The following is a 20,251-nucleotide window of genomic DNA, read 5'->3' on the forward strand; positions in this document are numbered from 1 at the left end:
CACACACACACACACACACACACAGAGTTTGTCTATCCACCTGCTCTGATTCAGGTCAGGGTGTCTTTGCGGTGTGAAACTCCAATTAGTGGGCCAAAGGATGTTGAAGATTACAGATGGCAACTAAGTCCCTAATGTTTATTTAAGGTCAGAGAGGTTGTGGAGTCAGAGGGCAGGGATTAGATGGAGGTCTGGAGCACTGGCAGCATGCAGCTGCCCTTTAGCAAGTCAAGATGAAGCGTCTGGGATTCCTTATGATCACCTCCAAGTGGAAAATCCCCATGTTGTCCTTTTTCTTTTGATCTCTTACCTAGATTTAGGATTTCAAGTGTAAACTGGTTGAATTCTATCAGATAGGTGGCTCCATTTGTTAATGATTGAGGGTTTGAGTAATCATATTTACATAATAGGGGAGCAGAAATTTCCACTGGCCTTGTCCTGTTGTTTTTCTTCAAATGGGGTGAACAGACAGTCTCTTGCCCTATAGCACAACAAAGCAAACCTTTTGGGCACAGCCCTTTTGTCCTAATGAGTTTTCTGACCCTTTCTCCTTGATCATGTGAGCCAGTTGTTTTGAAGAACGGCTTTGTCTCGGATTAACCGGCCTGTAATTAAAATCACCAACTGCAAGAGTCACAAGGTCAGAGGACGTGTAGGTGTGCTGCCGCATCTCAGATGCTTCGTGTTACAGAGCTGCTTCAAGAAGTCATCGCCTTGATACTGTGTGAATCTGTTTGGCACATGACACGACAGACAGTCGGTTGTTATTTAGGCTATTATGGACCGTCGTCACCAGTTTTATTGCAGATGATTCAAAGATATTGATGTTTGCTGTGAAATGTTTTGTATTATTAAGCATCACCAAGACTATGGTTGCAAATACAAGTATTCCATTAGACATATCCTTCACAAGATAATGAAAATACCATAGTGTGAAAGGATAACTGTAGTAATGCAGTGATAAAGCCACTATGACTCAACACTGTGTAAGTGCTTCTTATAAGGAAACAGAGACTGATGCAAAACCGGTTAAATGACCTAAATGTTGGCTCCTTGTGCGCATAGCATTCCTTTCCCTCAACTACCCCTTTTCCTAAAAAAATATATCAAAAACTTTTAAGTGCAATTGTAATAGTTTTCGACAAATGTGGAAGCACAAGAAGACAAATAATCTCCGCATTGTCGATCAGGGACGCTCCCGCAGTAATCTCCTGCAGGAACAAGATCGCACAGTGATTTCTTTGAGGAGTTCTGTAGCTTGCATGCATGCATGCGCATATCAGAAGGAGGAAAAATGCGCCGCGCTGGCGCCTCCTGACGACAGTTATGGGCTACTGCCTGTGCACAGAGCTGCAGGAGAGAGGGTCTTTCTCACATTTCCCGATTTCTCCCAGCCGAGTCCGCTCTGCCCGCTTTCACATCACGGCCGACAGCAAACCGAGACGACGTGAGCCCGGCGCGCTTAAATCACCACATTCAACCCGGCCGGCCTCCTGTGCACAACATCCGTGCGTCGTCACATACGGACAAGGTGAGTGAAAATCGACACGACCGCACGGAGCGTCGCGGTGTTTTTGCTATTTGGTAGGCGACCGAAAGCCTCGTCGCTCGGTCTCCCCAGGCCAGGCTAGTTGTCTGGCGCAGACGGAGATGAGGCCAGTTTTTTTTCGGCCTGATCTCCCTCTCTTTCTCTCTCTGCCCACTAGCTGGGAACATAAAGCCCCGGCGTTGTTATTATGGTGGCGGCCCCTCGGCACAGATTTCACGCTCGTCCACGTAGCAGCGGTGATCGAGGGGCTAACGTTATTGTCGTGGAGCGCGTCGGGTGGAAGTTTGTGCTCAGGATAGAACCGCTCCGTGATTTTCACGGGAATTCCTTTATCGAGGGGACCAGACGGCACAGCTCGGCACCGAGCAGAACTGCTTTCTACAACTTTGTGGCTCAGTGTGCACGGTGTTAGGAAATTATCGCCCTCCCATAAGTTTGCGCTATCCGGCCGCAGTGTTAACAGCAGACCTGTTACAGTGCTGTGGTTAAAAAGGCGAATGATAGTGTGCGTAAAATAACAGATTTATGCGAGTGTCTGCTGCGCGTGGCAGAGGTGGACAAAAGATTAGCACGGGAGTGTAACTAGTGCTTTAATATGACTTCATTTGATTTAGGTGATCATATTTTTTTCTTGAAACTTGCTTGTTCAAAGCTGTTATTATGGGATTTATCAGATACCTGTAGGAGTCATCTAAATGCTGGTGTTTGTTTATTGATTTTTCTAATTTACTAACTGTTTACAACTAATAATGTGAAGCTGATTAGGTCAAATTATTAACCAGATGAGGGGTTTGTATTCTGAGAAAGTGGGACATTTTCAAATGCACGAGAAAGGCACCCGGTTCTGATATGTTTACATGTGGCTTGGTGGTTGTTGTAAAAGGGCTCCAGCCATGCACAGAAGGAAGGCTCAGATACGATTTGTGTCTTCTCTCTGTGAGCCTGCTTTGTTGTTCTTGTCTGGCGTAAAATAGAGCAAATGCATGCCTCCACCAAGCACCGCATCCGTTAAAAACTATAAACACTTAAAAAAAAAAAAAAAGAAAAGAGAGAAAAAAGGGGGGTAGGCAGTCCAGACCTGCCTGAAATCTGTTGCCTTGGGGCGTTGGAGCATGGAAGTGTGCACCTCAAGTGACTAAGAGATTACTAAAGAACAGTGACTCACGCTCAGAATGTATTTGGCAAAGTCACAAGGACTTTCCCTGCATTTTGCCTCAGCTGCAGAGCAAATTTTTGCAAGTGAAAAGCAGTGCCCTGCTGATTTTATGTATCAAGAGATTCATTTGACCATTGCTTAACTTTTTTTTCTTTTCCTTTTTTGCTATTCCCAAGCCATGTGTTGTTTATCAAATGTCCCACCCTGCATCTGTGGAGAGAGAGAGAGAGAAAAAAAGTGGGGCTTATTCCATTTTCAGATTATATTTTTTTAAGGAGTGAGGTTGCTGTCATTTGTTTGTCAAAATTTTGTGGAAAGCCAGATCCTAAGTTGTGTTCTATTTATCCGTGCCAACTGTTTGTCTGGTTGTTCTAACCCTCCATCTGACTGCTCCCACTGGCTGCCAACCATGCTGTGATCTAGCGCTTTCAGCTGATGAAGGCTGCCACTGCTGCCGCATCCATTTGATCATATATCAACATCTTTTCACTTAGATATACCTGTGAAACAGCGCAGCAGGGCTACAATGCCTACACGCGCGCACACACACACATACACGCAGGTTGATAAAATAGCGCGGGTATGATGCTGTATGACAGATCGCGTCACCGAGGCGCGTCTTGAGCGTTTATCAGAATGAGGCATGATCACAGGCAGTATGTCATTGTAGATTTTAAGGTTTTAACAGGGAACAGAGGGAGATCGGCTGTCGATCAGAGGCTCCAGCCCTTCGTCGTTGCTTATCTCCTTGTAGAGGTGGATGTAAATTTAATTGTAAGCAGTAACTATCATCACATTTAAAGCTATGTGCAGTAATTGTTGGGAGCTGCAGGGCCCAACAACTTGCCAGCGCTTGTATTTTTCCATGTCACTGCTCCTTGTAGCTCCACTCTGTGTGTGGGGGGCAGACCTCTCTTTAGTGTGAGGCCGAAGCCAGGCATCTTTCCAAACTCAACTCCCCCCCCCAACAACCCTCAACCTTCTCTGCTGGTTATAAGCACTGCTTTGTGCCACAGAGCTGCTCCCTATGGTTTTTATTCACATATTACTACAACACCACTAGCTCCACAAGATACTGGAATCTGCAATTCGACGTAAACCCAGCTAGAGCCTGCTGTCTGACAGACAAAGTCAGATGTTCCCTCATTAAAATGAAGCTTTTGGATTAATAAGCCAGAGTTCGAGAGGCAGATTGCGCCACTGTAGCCTCTAAAAAGTAGATTGCGTTTAAGTGTCTTTTCTGTCCCGGAATGTGGAGGTGGCATTTTTGGGCTTAGGCTGGGCTACCATGAGGCGTATTGGAGAGCAGGAGAAAAGTAAATACATTTCAGACAGCGCAGCACAACCGAGTATTAGCAAATGATCCGATATCATCTGTAATCCTCGGGAAAACCTGGAGAGTTGTCTTTGAATGGCTCTAGCGTCCATCCAGACAGTTGGCAGGCGGTAGGGGTGTCCACATGTGCGAGTGGCTGGCGAGGCTAGCTGAATGCTACAGTATGCAGGCAGATCAGATTACTGAACGATTAGCCATGGCCTCCCATCCCCGGCCCGGGGAAATGATTTTCCACTGTCATAATTCCCTAGACTGAATTACGCCGGCCAGTGACTCAGAGATACTCCGTACTACCAGCCCAAGTACCGCATGGTATAACTGTTGCTCTCTGGGGAGGGGGAGATATGTTGTGACCCTTGTTGCACCAGAGCACAAAATCGTTTTTTTTTCTATTTGAATTTCATTAAGAGCTCCGGGACCTGCTTTCATGCACAGATGGCAGTGTGACCTGGCTTCAACTTTGGTTGCACAAAAGGTAGAGTTCAGCGTGATGTTTACTCTTTAGCTGGCAGTGTGACGCAAAGGAGGAAAACTGCCCTCAATACAATAAACTGTTCCTCTATTGTGATGCGTGCTAGGCTGATCGGCGATGAGGCAGTGCGAATCAAGCAGGCCTCTAGTGGAATTTTACTGAATGGAAAGCGGAGGGGGTTGGGGGAGGAGGGTGGAAGAGAGTCGCTGGTGGAGGTAGGACCATGTTTCCGAGGTGCATACCCCCTGAGGCAGAAATCCGATACATTCCAGAGGATCCTGTATCCAGACAAATAATGGTAACTGGGGTGTTGTGTTTCATCAAATGACACATGACTGGAGTGTAAGTGCTGGGAAATTAAGACCTATGCCATGGGCTTCGAGGTAGCCGGCTCTAGTTGCCTGAGGGGTCAGAATGAATGCCAGAAAAGCAAGACAGGTCATGAGATATGGCAGGGAACAGGGTTTTTTTTTTTTTATCACACCCATTTCCCCTTACCACTGCTAAGATAGAGACCTTTACATCTCTTTAGTTGACATGCTCATCCAGAAAAAGATACAATGAATGAATGACGTAGTAGGAAAAACATCAGTTGTCTTTAGTACATTAAACTCAATTGTGCTCTGATTAGGCCCACAGCGGGAGTTACACTGAACAAAGATTGGCTGTTAAATTGCTTCTAATGAATAACAAAAGAGCCTCGTTTGGCTACCCTCTGTATAAATTTTGATAAGAAGCTGTTTCTCAGGTCCACGGGCTTCTGAATATTGCGTGACCTTGCTCTTCGTACGGGTTTTTACATCTTCACTTTCCTCCAGATCAACAGCACTAAATCAATGGGTTTAATTTTCTACTTCGAGTGGAGAGTTTTCGTGCTCTCCAGCCCCTAAGCTAAAGGCTATTTATACTGCAGACAGAGAAAAAGTATCTTGTTTTATTTAGTGGTCAAAAAACAAGCTGTCGGGTGTTAATGGACTTCACCTCAGCCTTTCCGGTGGACCCTCGGGGTACTGCGCGTTCGTACGCTCGGCGAGGGAGCTCTCGGCACAGGCCTGTTAATGAAGCCATTTTCAGAGATGGAGAGATGCCGTAATGGGAACGCATCACTTCACCGCCGGATATTTTAACCCCCCCATCCTCATCATAAGTGCTATCAGTCATCGGATATGATTAGATTTTTTTCCCTCCTTTGTCCATTTAGATGTTTGGTTTGCTCTTTTTTTTTTCCAACTGAGTTAGAGATCTGTCAGTGATTTATCTCGGTGTTGCTTTAAGAAATGCTTTTAACGCATCCAGGTATTTTAAATTTTAAGCCCGTCTTACATATTACACTAGAAATCAATGATGATTATATTTTAAACTATAGGTTTGGTGCTTAAAGCTCATTTACATGAACTTTGAGGGAAGATAGGTAACGGTAGTTGGCGTGGTGGTGGAGGCGGGGATGAGGGTGGTTGTGTTTATTCAGTTGCCGTGGCCCCGGCCGTGTGTGACTGCACTACGCATACCACAAACATACTCTCACCTACTGTCGAACTGGCATGTGTGCACGCTCTCACGCATGCATGTCTCAGTCTGTATACAGTTTAGTTGCAAATAGCATCCATCCCTTACTCTAAATAGAAAAGTTCATCTATTTGCATGTATGTCACTGAGGAACAGGCAGTAGGAGAATTTAAGGTTTAAGTGGAATTTTGCAAGATTTGCAAAATTGCATAACTAATAACTAGTAAATTGTTAAGCAGTGCCATATACCAAATATACATTTGACCACTGCTTTTCATGCATGTGAATATAATATGGGGCACCACTTAATAATTACACTTTTTTAAAATTAATCTAATGATTGTTTTTTAATAAGTCAATTAATATAACAGTTGTTCCAAAGGTTAATATGTATTTCCCCACCTGAATACTGCATGTCAGTTATTTAATCTTCACCTAATTTCACTACCTGCCCTGTTAGCACATTAATAATAATACTATTATATTAGCCCTAATAAATAGGACGCCTTATTAGAAAAGTACTGGTCCTGAAATTCAAAAGTATTGCTGTGACACATTGATTAATTGAATTACTTTACGTTACAGCAGCCCTCTCCTTGATTTATATTTAAAAAAATTTTTACTCGGATGATTGTTGTCATAACCAAATTGTTATGACATAGATTAATTTCATTAGTCGGAGTAATGTGCAGTTAAAATAATCTGTGGGCAAGGGAAATAACAGAAATGATTTACATCCTCTACCAACAGTCGTTCATTCAGGCCATTTTCTCGAAATCAATTTTAACGCGTCTGCTACTAACAGAAGGGTTTCTCGTGTTTATAATCGTAATGTACCGTGCTTGGATGAGGACACAAAGTAAACAATACTGTGTCTTGCGCTTGCTGCAGTCTTGACAAAGCACTCTTGGATGCTTTTTCTTCAAGTGCCTGCGCGTAGCAGTCGTACTTGTGATAAGCCATTTTCAATTTGCAGTGCTTGTAGAGCGTCACGTTGTTGGGTCTCTGTCTTAGTACTCACTATAAGTGATCATGGGTGAGTTTAAGCTGCAGCTTGTTCTCCACTGGAATGCATTGTCCGGGCTTTGATTGCGTTGATTACTTGCACCACCCCTAATGTAGTCTCATGCTGTCATTATAAAGTACTTCCCTTTTATGTTTGTCTGACTACAGGCCATGGAAACTACTTCAGTCTCTGCACTGCATTGTTTTGGGTCCCAGTAATCCACCCACCAAGTGTGAAACGGACTCAATGAAGTAGCTTTCACAAAAAGCAAAGACCACACGTGTCACACAAGTACAAGCTCCATCATTTTTTTCTTAATCATGAAGTGAGAATAAATTTAGAATAACCTTTCCAAATTCGGGAGCACTACGGACTACAGCTGCTAACATGCGCACAAATTGTGACCTTCACAAAAGGAGGTGTAGCAGGTTGCATTAGATGTACTTAAGTGTACCAATTTACAGATAACTGACAGTGTAATCAGTGTCTGTACTGTATTTTGCAGTGCTCAGGCCTGTGTTCATGCTGTTTGACGGCTCTTCCTCGAGCCTAAACAAGATCACAGCTTTGACCTCACGCTGTCAGGCAACCCGTGTTCTCTGTTTGCCAACTCGAGTTTATGTTTACAGCGCTGTCACGATGAGCCGTGATACTGTGGAAAAAAAAAAAAAAAAGCAGGCAGTGAACACCTACGCAAAGTCAGGTAGAGGTTTTAGTTTTCCTTTGTTAGCCTGTAATGATAGTTGTTGTTCGTTGGGACGGCAATACAACATAAGAGCAGGCAGATCTGTGGCACGCTCTTTTCTGTTCTCCGTCCAGTTGCTTGAGAGTCGACCGCGCCAGAGTGGTGGCATCCCACCAGGACTGCATTGACTTTTGTAGGGCATCTGGTGCCCAGTGCCCCTGTTCTCTTCTCTTTCCCTCTCTCCCGTCTCTTGGCCCCAAAGCAGACGATTTTACCACATCACAGCAAGTCATCTGGTGTCCAGTCGGCTCCCATCTGCGAGTGTATTTGACTTCAGAGCAAACAAAACATTCTAGCATGCAAACGGCCGCTAATTCATCTAAACAGCTCGGTCCCGCTTTCTTCCTCCCCCTTCATCTTTGTTTGGAAACTGTGAGTCATCCTCAGGGTTATGGGTCATCTCCATATCAGTTCATAAAATCATACCGAGACACTGAGAATACAGCGCTACAAAGTGACCGCAGCTGATGACACGCCTCTTTTCCATTTTGAATTGCTGAGGTGGAAAGAATTGTGACGGTGCCGACCCCAGGTTTAGCTTCTGGCAGCTCCGCGCGTACCCCTCCACTGATCCGAGGCGGTGCCACGTCTGCCTAGCCTGCTGTCTCTCATTCATCCTGTGTGGCAGAGAGATATGCCTCTGCCTGTGTGTGTGTAGCTGTCCCTGTCTGTGCAGGACAGGTGTTGGCGGAGGTTGGTCCAGACACAGCTGGGGTACCTAGACAGAAGGACGGCTGGAGACTGCAAATGACAGCAGGATGAATGAGCTTTGTTTTGCCAGGTTTTTGGCCAGTTTTTATTCAAAGGGCGCAGCTTCGAGAGGGGTCAGTTGTGACAGTCAGGCGGCATAACGGCTGGCCGCTCTCAGCGGAAAGCGTACGGCAGCGAGCGTTCGGTCCTTGCAGAGAGGCTGGGAGGCTTGTTTGGGTAAAGAAACCAAACTGAAGGAACTTTAGTGGGGTGTGCGAGCCTGAAAACACAAACACAACCCTACCCCCTCTGTGGAGTGTTAAGTGCCCGGATATGTTTGGTGAATGGGACACAGGTGTCTGGGCCGGGCTGTATGTGCCTGGCCAGAGGTCTGTGTTTGTTTTCTCTTAGTAATGGCCTCCAACTCTCTGCTGCAGCTTGACCGAGCTCATTGGCTCTCAGTGGGCCGAGATGGAACCTCCCCCCTTCCCTTTTTCCCCCCCTAAACTGTAGGACTGAGTAGTGGATGAAATAGAGTCAAGAATCTGATAATGATATTCATGACGGGGATCCTGTGAATATACATTGAGCAAGCCTGGCACTTTTTTTTTCACCTTTATTCTTTCCTTTATCCCTCCAATGCCTCTGATCTGCCCCAGCAAAGCAGGCATTTGAAGTTGTGAAGGCTCAGGCTTTTGTGTCGAGTCCTCAAAGTGCTTATGTGACAGGTAGAGCAGAGCTGCAGGGGAGTAATGTGACTCCACTATACGGTCCAAAACCTCCCCATTCGCCATCTTCCACACCCTTGTTTCCCATTTTCTTCCCGCACGCTGGCTTCATCCCCGTACTGACGTCACTTTGCTGAGCTTCCCTTTGTTGAGTGCTAGCCCAAAGGTGCAGTTCAGGCTTTGAGGAAAACACACACACACATATACACTGCTGCCACAACTCTATGCTGTGTCTCCCCTGGGAGTGCAACAGGGTGAGGTAATGACTTGTTAACCCCTCAGTCACCTCCGTGTTTAGCCGTGATAGCATCAGGAGTGGCAGCTATCATCACCCTCATCTGATTGTTTGAGTAACCCCTTGGTCTTTAGTTGGCCGCGCCCCAGCGCTGGTTTATGATAACCATAGAGTTCATGTCTGGCCTACATAACAGTCTCCCAGTTTCTTGCCCGCCCCTCCACTTTCCTCCATTGTTTCTGGTGCCTTCTCCTGAGTGCCCTGTTTTATTTCTTTATTTCACTCATCTTTATAAATTCCAGAATCCATTTCTTTTGCCCCCGGGCACAGTGGGTGATGGCTAGAGAAAGTGTAGCAAATTAAATTTTGTATCCCTATTTTTTTTTCTCCCAGGACATTGTTAGGATGGAACAGCAGAAAGAGAAACAACAGCTTGAAAAGCTAGAGGAAAAAGCCCATTTCCCATGCATTACTGTCTCTGTCCTTAGGGTCAAGGATGGAGTAACACCAACACCTCTATCACTTTTTTTCTTTCTCTCTCTTTAATTTTCCTTTTTTAGTTCGCTCTTACTGCTGGTGTTCGCTCTCATGCGGCCTAACCTGAAGGTCTCTCTGCTCTCGCTACCGCCGCTAACACAATCTGACCCAGTTTATTAGTTTGGGTCTAGTAAATCATTAATCGAGGTTATCTAACTGTTCCTGTAATGATTCCGCCTGGACTCGCGTGTCAGAGCCTCTCTGTGTTTGTAACCAATAAAGCTCTACCCTCACGGTTCTTGCTTGCACACATTTGTACTTTATCATAACCATCGAGCAAAAAAAAAAAAAGCATCGTCCCTCAAGCTAGACTATATGTTTAATAGGTGTGCTGTGCACTGTAATATGTCATTGTGTCAGAGCACAATACGAGGACTAAGTGCACTGAATGCAAATTAATCTTGTGGGATGGCAGCAGCTGAATAGAGTGCGGTTTTGGGGAAGGGAGGGACAGAAGAAGGGCTAACAGTGGCGACAGAGAAGAGAGCATGTGAGAAGGAGGAGGAGGAGGGGAGTGGGATGTAGTCATCGCCAGGCCCATTCATCATGCAGTGCCTGCTGGGATGCGCTGGGGTCAGTCCCGCACAACACAATTACAGCCTGTTCTGGTGTGTTGTGCTCGGCTTCGCTGTGTTCCGACTGAGTTCTGTTGTCTTTTGTTAGATTTCCTCTGTTCCGATGCGCTCGTCTTCCTCCCTTTGCATGTTTTCGCTTCTCTGCTCTTTTCTGTCCCATCCTGTTCAGTGGCAGATTTCGCATTTTCTTTCTTCTTCTGTTACATATTTTTGAACCTGCTGCTCAAGTTGTCACCACAGCAGTTCTTTGAGCTGAACATCTCAATTAGCTACACATTTGTTGTGTTTTGTTTCATTGAGCCTTAAACTCAAATTTGTCTTTCTGTGTCTGTTTTCCTTTTTAAATAAATTGCCATGTTTTTGTTCGTGCGGTGTAGCTCGTGTCTTCCGTGTCTCGGGCTTCCTTTAACCACTTGAATTGCAGCCACTAGCTTGATTCATGTGATTGACAGGCCTGGCTAGCATGGGGGAGTGAGATGCTAGTAACCATGTTGTTTACCCTGCCTGCCTGACAGACTTCTCTGAGCCTACAGATGTTTTCAAAAAGCCCGACATGTGTTCTGTGTACTCTTATGTCAGTTGGAAGCATGTCTGATCATGAGGATGCCTCAGTCTTTTTGTCCTTGACTGTTTTCCATGCAGGGAAAAAGTTTTTCAGAAGGTCCAAATGTTTCATAAAAAACATTGTGCAAGGATATTTTTGCTTATTTATGCTCACTGGCCCCTTTATTACCAGGTCGGGACCCCTTTTTTTCTTTCAGAATTGCTTCAGTTCTTCATGACACAGATTCAACAAGGTGCTGGAACTTTCCTCATAGATTTTCCAAATTGGTTTAAAAGGAAAAAGCGGAACATTTATATAGTTAAAAGTTGAACTGTGACTTGTTGGTTTTTGTATTATATGATTTATTTATTACATTTTATGTGGAGTGAATAAATAAAAGTATATTTACGGTGGCCCCTACAGACAAAGCACATACAAACTTCAAATCACGTACGAACTCTGAAGCACGTACAAACTCCAAAACACGTAAAAACACGTACAAACTCCAAAACACGTAAAAACTCCAAAACACGTAAATACTCCAGAAGCACGTACAAACTCTGAAGCACATACAAAACACAACAGAAATGCTCCAGGATGCTATGGGCAGTGTTGAGCTTTTGTTACCTAGTGGCTACACAAGCCAGGAAGTACCAACGACCGGATTTGGTGTGTGGTAGTAACAGGTAAATGAACATTTTTTTAAATTATTTGAATATATATGAGTGCTTGTGTATAAATACACAAACCATACACATATGCTTTCAATTGTGTAATTTAAGTGATCTAGGTAGCTCTGATTTGGAAGTTCAGTTAACTCTAGGAATGTGTTTTGGAGTTTGTACGTGCTTTGTCTCTAGGGGCCACCACATATAAAACCACTTTTTTTTACATTAGTAATTCCTTTTGTGCATAATTTTATATTATTGTTAATAATAAGTTAATTAAAGCAACAAAACAACCTGAAGAGTCGGTTCGGAGCCGAAAGAGCCGGCTCTTTTTAGTGAGCCGAGCCAAAAGAGCCAGTTCTCTAAAAAGAGCCGGAAATCCCATCACTATTGGCTGCACATCCTTGATGCTAATCTCCTGTTCTGCCACGTCCCAAAGGTGGTCTATTGGATTGAGATCTAGTGACTATAACGCTGTTTGAGTACAGTGAATCCGTTATTGTGTTCAAGAAACCAGTTTGACATGATTTGAGATTTGTAAAGTGGTGCGTTATACTGCTGGAAGCAGTTATTTGAAGATGGGTTATATTTGCGCTCAGCAAACTTCCTGTTTTATACGTTACAACCAATTGTGTTGAGTCCTCTCGATTTGTGGTCATTGACAAAGGCTCATTCAGACCGATTGCAACATGTTGGCAATCTGCAATATGCAACTTTTTGCAGAAAGGTTGCCTCTTATCAGGCGACCTCTGCAATCATTTTGCGATTAAACGTGGCTGTAATTGTGCAGCACCCTTAAGGTCTGGGTAACCGTTCAATCACCACAATTTGCAATCAGTCGGAGAATGTGGGGAAACAATCAATATAATCACCAGACATCCACTTTTTATATTTTTTTAATTATTTTTTTTAGTGCAAGCAGGTTGCTGTCCCATTTACCCCTCATGCGACTGAGCCATTCACTTGCTCTGAATTAAGAGGCAGCTTAATTGTGTTGGATGGATTTTAATTTAATGTAATTAATCAGTTTGCTCTGCTGATATTCTCTCAGGATGGTGGTGCAGGAGATAAGTATTTTTATTTATTTAATAAAACATTGATGTTTGGTGTATCAATACAACATCAACACGCAAAATATCATGATGCTATGTTGCACCAATTTTTCTTTCGATTTGTTTTGGGGGTGTTTCCCTAACCCTCGTACATCAGAGGTTTCTGAAATGCTTGTGAAATGGCATGGTTGTTGGTGCCAGGTCGTGTGTCCGTAGTCGCTTAAATCACGTTTCATATCTATTCTAATGCTGAGCTTGATCTTCAGCAAGTCGTCTTGACCACGTCTACTTGCCTAAATGTACTGAGCTGCTGTCATGTGACTTTTTGATTAGGCAAGGCAAGTTTATTTATATAGCACAATTCAACAACAAGGTGATTCAAAGTGCTTTATAAAGACATTAAAAAAATAAAAACGTATAAAAAGGATGATTTAAAATAGATGGATAAAATCAGTAGTTAAAATGTAAGTTTTAGAATTTAAACTTAAAAATGAAACATTGCAAATTTGGTGCTTTATTCAAATAAATGAATTCAGCTTCTCCGTGTCTGGTTCTGACTCTGGGAACTGATAAAAAAAAAAAACAGATCCAGATGACCTGAGTAGGGATGGGTATCGTTTAGGTTTTATCCGACACCAGTACCAAACCGGTACTTTTGAAATGGTGCTGGTGCTTAAACGGTGCTCGAACCGGTGCTTAAAGAATGGAGAACACACAATTTGTCCAAAAACCTCTCATGTTTAGCTGTTTTTTTGTAAAAAAGATAACAATGCTAGCCTTTTCTGCAGCTATAGGGCATATATGGTATCACTCTTGGCTGGAAGCAGTGCTTAAACAATGGAAAAAACACAAACTTTGTCCAAAAACCTCTCATGTTTAGCTGTTTTCCACTTTTTCTTTGGTCATTTTAGGCTTTTTGGCCAGGGTGAAGGGAGTATCTGCCGTCAAACAAGAAGACAGCTGCATGTAACTACGACGGTGTTTGCTAGTTCACCTTACGTGCATTAATTTAATAACGTGGTTAGCCTACTCAACGTAAATTACACACGAACAACATTAAGCCACTCACTCAGAGAAGAACAGCTGCTGCTGCCATCATCATCTGTCATCATTTCTGCTATACTGGCAGGGCTAGGGGCCAGGACTGTACTCCTCGGGTTCTTGGGGGATGTTGCTAACTCCGCGTCCAATAACAGGCAACCCACCCGCAGTAGATGTGCATGGTGTGAGGGCTCGCAGCAAGCTATCAAATACCGTGCATTTTTCGGCTTTTAACAAAATGCTATGCGTCGCCAGGTGTTTCATCAGATTCGAGGTGTTACCTCCTTTGCACAGTATCAGCTTAAAGCACTTGTTGCAGGCTGCTGAGTTTGCATCTTTTGCTGTGAAGTACAGCCAGACTTTTGACCGCTTCGCCTTGGGCATTTTTAATCTGTAGCTCTGCTCTAATAGAACGTACGTACCTGGGCCCGCCTACTACGCTTGCAAAGGTGAAATGATTGGCTAGAATCCAAAGTGTATGACATCTCAGGAAAAAAAAGCACCGAAATAAAGCACCGAAATGTGCGCTGCTTTTCGGTCTGGTTACTACCGTTTATGTCGGAACCGATGCCATTACCGGTACCCATCCCTAGACCTGAGGGATCTGGAAGGTTCAGGTCAGGAGGTCACTGATGTATTTTGGTCCTAAACCATTCAGAGCTTTATAGACCAGCATCAGCAGTCTATCCACTGATTACTGCTGGTAGCAGTTGAGCAGGTGTACCTAACAAAGTGGCTGGTCACTGTATATTGCCATTATACCATGTGCCTGGGTCATTTTGAAATGTGAAAAAAAGAAAAAGAAAATCCAGCATAAAATCAACCTCTTCATAAATCGTCTTGACTTTAGAGCCCTCAATAAAACAAAAGACTGTTTGTGACTCAAAGGATAATATCACAGCAGTGAGTAACTGTTATTTTCGTTTCATCTTTCTGCTTTTTTCTTACTTGGTGCATAAAGCATTACAAAAGAGTCACAAATGCCTGTTACATAAGGATGGTAATCATTGGCAGTCTACCGATTTGACTCCAATTCAGAATTTATTCTTATTTCAAAACAAATTTTGATTCACTGAAAGAAGGGGTGGCATTTTTATTTTGGCGTCTACCGCGGGCTGTTCATTCTTTGCCAAACCACTGACTCCTATCCTTTGCCCACTGAGCTACAACTGAGGATTTTTGCTTTAACAAAAAAAGCAGTGAAAGGTGTTTGAGGATAACTTGAAGCCATCGTCAAATTGTGAAATAATTGTGGTAGTTAGAGTAATTGCATTAACTTTGAAGAGTACTAAACAATCTTCACCCTGTATGAAATTCAGATTCTGATTCTGTGTGATTTATTAGTGCAGTTCTTCACGGCCAGCCTCTTATCCAGATGGTCTTTTCTTTACTAAAAGGTCAGTGTGTGTTGGCCACCTGGTGTGGATCGGTATTCACAAAATACTTAACCTTGCAATTATGAAGTCAGTACATCTGAAACGTGGTGTTGCACTGCAGCCTCACAGTTCAGAGCTCTTTTCATTGTGTCCCAAACATCTACCACGTGACAAAGAAAAGCAAATCTTTTAGTACACACTGAACGTTGTGAGATTGAATTGCTGCCTTGGATATTTTTGTGTGTCTTGTTAGTTAATGAATTATGGTAGGCTCCCGTTCAGTGTTTTGAGCTTTAATGATGGGCTTGGTTTACATTCGGATGACAAATGGAGCCTTTAATTAATGGTATCATTAGTAGAACTGGCTGCATTTTGTAGTATAGCGTGCTGGCTGTGGAGTAATATTACAAAGGTTAAGTTTATTTTTGATTTGCAGACTTTTGTTTCTAAACCTCATGTTGTTTTGACAGTGAACCTTCCATGAAATGATAAAATAGTCAGTTTCCTCCTAAAAATGTTTTCTTGGTGTTGATAAAGCTGTCTGTTTAACAGCATGTCGACTGTGGGGAACGGGGCATTCCTCTCCTCCTGTTTCAGACTCGCGTTGTTGTGTTCGTTGCATTTAATTGAAACATGTCTCGTTACAAAAGCGAATACAAACGCACCCAAGTGTTCCTGAAGTTCACTTGCTCTCTGCGGATGCTTTGGGTGGTGGCTTGGCTAACAGGAAGCCCCAGCATTGACTGGAAGAATGACAAATCATAGCCTGAAAATGCAACAGTTTAAAGTAAGAGAGCATCTGGAAGCAGTTTGAAACAATGGATTGTCTTTAGGAGGCTCCTTGTCAGACTGAATAAATGCTTCTCTTTCCTGACTTTAGGCCTCTTCAGACAACTATCTTAGTTGATGCCAGTGATTGATTTATTATGCTTCGATTTTATATTCATCGCAAAAATCATCATCCTCATGCATGCCGGAATAGTTTTGGTGGTTTGACAGATAGGAATCTTTCCAGATTTTACCCAAACCTGACAGCGTAAAACCAGATGCACTTTCCAGCCTTGTGCTATTTAAGCGTGCGTTTAAATTGTGCGTTTAAATGATCTGGCAAACTACTAAAAACTACTTCAGCATCTACAAAGCTTCAGATATATATAATATAGGTGCATCCCAGATTGAGACACCCCTGTGAAGGTTATCAGGAAGTACCAGAAGTTGATTTGAAAATATGCATTTATGTGAACTCTCCTCGAGAGAGAGAGAGACATTCTGATTTTCAGTGCAGTTCAATTCAGTTTATTTATATACTGCCAGTTCATAATAACAGTTACCTCAAGGCTCTTTATTATAGGGCAAAGATATCACAGTATTAGAAAGAAATCCCCAATAACCATGAACGAGTACTTGGAGACAGTGTGGAGGAAAAACTCTTAACAGGAAGAAGCCTGCTGAGCCAGGCTTGGGTAGGGACAGCCATCTACTACGATGGCTCGGTATGATCATTTGCTCATACCGAGGCTGCTGGATTGTGGCTGGCTAGCTCTCAGTAGCTTCACCTTTGTCAGCTTCTGTAAAATGGGCATTTTCAGCTTGGTGAGGGTGATTTAAGTGTCTGTCCAGGTTTGTTGTTATTAACGATGCATGGTGGTCTCCCAGTTATTTACTTTGGCGAACTTTGTGCCTTCACTCACAGCGAGGAGCTCCCATGCTAACCACATGCTAGTGTGTGGCTCTGATTGTGTACATGACTGTTTGCCTGTGCCGCCGCACACATGAAATGGACCGGCTTGTAATTGGACATATGTGAGGCTTCCCAGCCGACCACGAGACTCCTGTCCCTGGCCGGTCATCCGATAGACCTCTTGAGGAAATAATACCTTTTTAAGCCCATGGGTAGATTTTAATAATGGGCTGACATCCTGGTACTGCTGAGCTCTAATCAGCTGCAACACAGGTGAAAACTTAAAGCAGCTGACTATAATGTTAAGTGGCCTTTGAGCTCCTGTTATAATCTCTGCTATCAACAATAAATCTGGCCAGTCAAATGTAGGACAAGTTCTAACCGCATCCCATGCCGATATGGTTGCTAAGTATACCTGCTCGAGAGCCTCCCTGGTCTGCAGATGCAGCAGTCTGTCTGTCGTCAAGCTGTCTTTCGTGTGCCCTAATGAAGCTGGGGAAATGTGACGACATGCCTCACATTTCACTCTTCACCTAATTGTGTTGATGTGGAGGCTGATAGGAGTGCTGTGGTGGTTAATCTTCCCAGTGAGAGGAAATGGCGGAGTCATCAAGGGATACGGCTCAGCTAATTAGACTAGTGTACTCTTCCATAAGTGAGGGGAAAGGTGGGGGTGTAGTGAGATCTAGCAAAAACAGAGGGGCGGGGAGGGTTGGTTTTGGAAGTTTTTATTCATTACGTGTGCTTAAAGTTGCTCCAAACTCATGTCTTGAATGTGTGGCACATTCTTTGAATGCCGCTCGGTGATAGAATTCACATCCTGACAAGCAGCAAACCCCAACATTCGTTACAGCTTGACACTTTTACCTCTTGCCACATCACCATTTTGGAGAGCTTGAAACTAAAGTAATTTGAAGTTGCACACACTGGTACGATAATTCCGTGTTTGACTTCATCCTCGCCCAAGAAAAGCTGTTAGTACCTTTGACTGATTAGAGCCTGAAGCCTCTGGCTCTCAATTAGACAGAAGACAAAGCTTCAACCATTGCTGCTGGGAAATCAGAAGCAATGAATTAGTGATAAAGGTTTTAAAGACAACACCGTTAGAGGAGCTCTGAGGAGAAGTTGGACATTTTTTCCCTCTCCTTTCAATTTGCCAAGCAGGTAATTTGAAGTCTGAAGAAATACCAGCAGCATGCTTTGTATTTCCCTTTCTCTGCTTCTTCCCCCTGTCTTTCTCCCTCCAGCTACTAGTGACAGTAATATTAACCTCCTCTCCGCTGCATGGGAATCATGTGACCTGGAAGTCGTCTCTCGTGAAGCTCATAATGCATTATGACTGCATCGCTCGGGGGTGGGCGGATCAAATATTATATTAATATTATGTTGCGAGTTGTCACGCCACACTTAGGTTGAGAAGCGCTACGCTGGCAAAAAAATTTCTGTAGAGTCATGCTCTGATGAGCCCTCATTTCAAAGGCTGCCTTAGGCCCGGTTTGATTTTATTTTAGCTTCCAACCTTTTGCCAGTGTCATCCACACCACTCATCCCCCCCTCCCCCAGTTATTGACCGCCACTAGCGCACACAGCGCCCATATTCATCAGGCTGATAGCGGCAGTGTTTGCCACATTCCCCACCACCCCATCTGTCTGCGCTCCTCTTCGTTTGTGGAGAGAGCTCAGGCCTGTCACCTGAGGGATAAACTGTGTGGTGGAAACTTGTATCCTCTGAGGTATGCGGGGTAGATGCAGACCCTCATTTGGTTCAGCTGTCGTGCCTCGTACAGGCGGGGAAGGCACAGCAGGCCTCCGTCTCTGTTATTGGAGGAGTTACGGGGCTGGGCGAGACATTTACTGTTTGCGAGAAGGTTTTCACGCCTCTTTAAATCTAAATTCGGGTCATGGCGGTCCTTTTTTCCCCTTTTTTTGTGCAGGGGCGTTTTTATTAACTGTGCATTATTTCATTTGCATTGTTTTTATGCAAAGAAATGTCCAAGTTAAGTTGTCTTTTATTCCCCTGTTAAAAAATTAAAAAGAAATCTGCTAGCGCTAAGCAGCCCAGGCTTTAGTGTCTTATGACTGAGTTTTTTCAAAAAACATTTGTTAGTGGTTAGTTGATGGCTATAGCGGCTGGTCTGAGGTCAGCCTGCTTGTGCTGCTGACGGCAGGGTGACAGTTTTTCCTTCATCTTTTTTTATTTTTTTTAACTACCTTAAACTGTAGACTTGCTTATATTTTGACCAAAATACCAAGAATATATTTTTAACGCAGATATTACACAGAATGAGCCCCTTATGAGTAGAGATCACACTGATACATTTCGTCCTCTGTGTGACAGTATAAAGTATACAGAGTGAGTTACAGGAATGCAATCTGCGACTTATTGGCACTGCATCCTTTTCTTTTTAAAGTCTGTGAATATTCGAAGGACTTCCAAAGAGGAATGCTTCTCCAGTGCCTTTTTAATTCATTGACCTCAGGACAGAGAAGCAAAATGTTAACATTTAACTGCCTTTCCTGCCCAAAGCCAGTACACCGTGCGCAGATTTTCATCTTGCCACAGAGGTCACTCGCTTTCAAATAGCACCACCAAAGATCTGGTGCTTTAGTCAGAGCTAATGATGTGGGAGGAAAGTTCAAAACATCACCCAATGCGTTCTTCCCAAAAACCCTTCTATTGTTTTAGAGAAAGCCGCTCTTCCTTTTTGTCGGGAGCAGAAGTGCCAGTGAGCAAAGTGATAGGATGTTAGAGGTCCTGTCAGTGCTTTCTCCGTCTCTCTCCCAGCCATCACTTTACCTTTCCCCCAGCCTCACCCTTTCGATTGATGGTGAGATCACCCTTTGCATAATGGAATCCAGTCTTCCTTCCAGTCCCTCTTCACTCTCATCAGCTGCTCGCTCTAATTAGATGAGGGTGATTTCAATAAAGTTACCGTCGTCCTCACTCCATTAGTTATATTAACACTCGGATTCCTGCCCCGGAGTTGTCTGTCTATCCTCCGCCTTTCACCGAGGGGGGGGGCAGTCCTCTTCTTTTCATGGATCTGTGTAACCTAGTTACTGAGGGCCCAGCAGGGGAGGCCAATCAATTAATGAACAAAGGAGACCGCTCACTGAGCAGCAGCGCAAGTCTGGGACTATAAACAGGGCGCTCCCAAAACATGGTCACTGTCAGTTCAGTGCTCAACTGATGGATGTTGTTTTGCTTTGTTGCTTTGCGCGTGTGTAAGTGCGCGTCTGAGAGGACTATTTCAGAGCAGTCCAAAGCAAATGGATACTGTTATCTGCTTGAACACACTGCCAGCCAGACAAAACTCTGCTGTCTATTATTGAGAATGAGAAGTGAAAGATGGG

At 43.8% G+C, this 20,251-nt stretch overlaps 1 protein-coding gene across 2 annotated transcripts in view; it reads left to right on the plus strand.

Annotated features, from left to right (window-relative positions):
* Positions 1-20,251, plus strand: part of LOC147337910 (bifunctional heparan sulfate N-deacetylase/N-sulfotransferase 1-like) — a 49,994-nt gene that overhangs the window by 1,450 nt on the left and 28,293 nt on the right. The window contains exon 1 of one of the 2 annotated variants that reach the window (XM_086312718.1): positions 1,309-1,531. The exons of the other annotated variant lie outside the window; for it this stretch is intronic. The gene's annotated coding sequence lies outside the window, so the exon portion shown is untranslated. Of the gene's footprint in view, positions 1-1,308; positions 1,532-20,251 lie in introns of those variants that run through there. 2 annotated transcript variants of the gene reach the window in all.

The sequence above is a fragment of the Aulonocara sp. 'chitande type north' Nkhata Bay genome, linkage group LG2 (assembly GCF_057382095.1).
Source record: "Aulonocara sp. 'chitande type north' Nkhata Bay isolate Kocher_YH1m ecotype deep benthic linkage group LG2, A_spYH_male_GT1.1, whole genome shotgun sequence".
NCBI classification, from domain to species: Eukaryota; Metazoa; Chordata; class Actinopteri; order Cichliformes; family Cichlidae; genus Aulonocara; species Aulonocara sp. 'chitande type north' Nkhata Bay.